This window comes from Otolemur garnettii, unplaced genomic scaffold (genome assembly GCF_000181295.1).
Source record: "Otolemur garnettii isolate 467f Iridium unplaced genomic scaffold, OtoGar3 scaffold00015, whole genome shotgun sequence".
NCBI classification, from domain to species: Eukaryota; Metazoa; Chordata; class Mammalia; order Primates; family Galagidae; genus Otolemur; species Otolemur garnettii.
In genome coordinates, this window is record NW_003852410.1 from 1317189 (window position 1) to 1319827 (window position 2639).

Sequence of the window (2639 nt, forward strand, 5' to 3'; positions counted from 1 at the left end):
AAATTTATTAAATAAATAACCACCTAACTGGTATATAAACATGACAAAAACAATGGGGTGTGGGAATAATAGGCATTTGTGAAACACTGCCGCAGGAAACACAAAAGAAACAGCACTATACCTCAGATTCTGAGACCATGGCTATCAAATGGGTATTGGCACTGCTTGTATTTCTGAACTGGAATTACTCCTCATTCCTTAGTAATAGTTCTATGACCTGACATTAAGCTGGTCTCTGGCTCTGGCTGCTACATTTCCTGCCTTCTAATCCAGAGCAAGGCCTTTCAAGATGCAGCTGTTCTTTCTTTTTATTCTATTGACCTGCTGAGTTTAGCAAATGATGTCAGTATACTTACAGAGCCCAGGTTTCCAACACTCTGAATCTGACATGCTGATCTCTCAGAGGGGGACCTCCCCAGGCTCTGAAGAGAGCTCCTTAATCTGGGCCTCCTCCATGACAAACTTTCTTTCTTTTTTTTTTTTAAGAGACAGAGTCTCACTTTATCACCCTCAGTAGAGTGCTATTGTGTCACAGCTCACAGCAACCTCCAACTCCTGGGCTTAGGTGATTCTCTTGCCTTAGCCTCCTGAGTAGCTGGGACTACAGGCGCCTGTCACAACACCTGGCTATTTTTTGGCTGCAGTTTGGCCAGGCCAGGTGTGAACCTGCCACCCTCAGTGAATGGGGCCAGTGCCCTACTCACTGAGCCACAGGCACCACCCTTTGTTTTTTTTTTTTCAACACAGAGTCTCAAGCTGTTGCCCTGGGTAGAGTGCTGTGGTGTCAAAGATCACAGCAACCTCAAACTCTTAGGCTTAAGTGATTCTCTTGTCTCAGTCTCCCAAGTAGCTGGGACTACAGGCCCCCACCACAATGCCCAGCTATTTTTGTTGTTGTTGCAGTTGTTATTGTTGTTTTAGCTGGTCAGGGCCAGGTGTGAACTCACCAGCCTTGGTGTATGTGGCCAGCACCCTACCCACTGAGCTATGGGTGCCACCCTGCAAACTTTTTTTTTTTGAGACAGAGTCTAGCTTTGTTGCCCTAGGCTAGAGTGCTGTGGTGTCAGCCTAGCTCATAGCAACCTCAAACTCCTAGGTTCAAGTAATCCTCCTGTTTCAGCGTCCCAGAGTGCTAGGATTGCAGGCACAAACCATCATGCCCAGCCCCCCATGGTGAACTTACCTGTTTCACAGCAATGCTAACCCGGACAGAGTTGATGGAGCCCTCAATCAGAACCTTTTCCTTTTCATTTCTGCTGATAGTCACAGGTTGTAACAGGAGTTCTTTGCTACTCCTGAAAACACAATATCACAGAGTCCTCTGTAGTATAGAGGGATAGAACATTTAGGGGGACCCCATTGCAGATCCTAGAATCACTGAGACCTGAGCCTAAGTAGTAGAACACTTAAAAGCAGGGTGCTCAAGATGGGGTCCAGTAAGCATGTTCTCCAATAGAAAGAGCACAGGCTCTAGGGTCAAGGTGAAATGCTCCTAAATCCAGCCTCCTCTGTTACTTTCCCTGGCCATGTTACCCTGCTGGAATCTTAATTTCCTCATCTGTAAAATGACTAAGGCCTATTTCTTTCTTTCTTTCTTTTTTTTTTTTTGGCCTGGGCTGGGTTTGAACTCGCCACCTGGCATGGGGCTGGCGCCCTACCCTTTTGAGCCACGGGTGCCGCCCTACTAAGGCCTATTTCACTGGTGAGGGCTGAGAAGGATCAAAAAGGGAAAAGTGTCTAATAGTGTACCTGGCACATGGTGGGAGCTTTACAAAGTACATCTGATTTTAATAACTATAGGCTAAACATCCCTAAGCTAAAAATCTGAGATCCTAAATGCTCCAAAATCCCAACCTTTTTGTATGCCAACACAACACTCAAAAGAAATACTCCATGGAACATTTAGGATTAGAGATGCTCAGGTGGTTAAGTATGTGCAAATATTCCAAAATCCAAAATCCTTCTGGCCGAAGCATTTCAGATAAGGGACACTCAACCTGTACAGGCAAACTAAGATACCATTTAAGGAATGAGGAAGGAGCACCAGACTTAGAGATAAGGACAGGCTAAAACTGAACAGTCTGGCCTCCTTTAATTATCGATCCAGAAATGATTAGATTATTCACTTTTGAGGTAGCCAAGGTCCCAAGGTGATGCAACTGAATTCCTAGGTATGCATAATGACAGGTAACTGTGGTGGTGATAGAATCTGTGAGCTGTAATCATTTTCAATGCCTACTGGAAACCATATATTTTTTTTTTTTTTGGTAGAGGCAGAGTCTCATTTTATCACCCTTGGTAGAGTGCCGTGGGGTCACAGCTCACGGCAACCTCCAACTCCTGAGCTTAGAGATTCTCTTGCCTCGCCCTCCTAGCTGGGACTACAAGTGCCCACTACAACGCCTCGCTATTATTTTGTTGCAGTTTGGCCGGGGCCAGGTTTGAACCCTCCACCCTCAGTATATGGGGCTGGTGTCCTACCCACTGAGCCACAGGCACCATCTGGAAACCATATATGTTAACCAGCATACTAGGCATATCCTCTTACAACTCAACAGTTAGCAATTACATATATCCCAGGTTTCATTTTAAAGGGGAAAATAGAATAATTTATTTATAAAATGGAAATGGAGAGAGAA

General features: G+C 45.0%; 1 protein-coding gene across 1 annotated transcript in view; it reads right to left on the reverse strand.

The window, feature by feature from the left end:
• ARPC4 (actin related protein 2/3 complex subunit 4) overlaps positions 1 to 1293 on the reverse strand; it is an 11077-nt gene extending 9784 nt beyond the window's left edge. Inside the window, exon 1 of the mRNA XM_012802520.1 lies at positions 1184 to 1293. The gene's annotated coding sequence lies outside the window, so the exon portion shown is untranslated. The remainder of the gene's footprint in view (positions 1 to 1183) is intronic.
• Positions 1294 to 2639: the final 1346 nt, after the last annotated feature.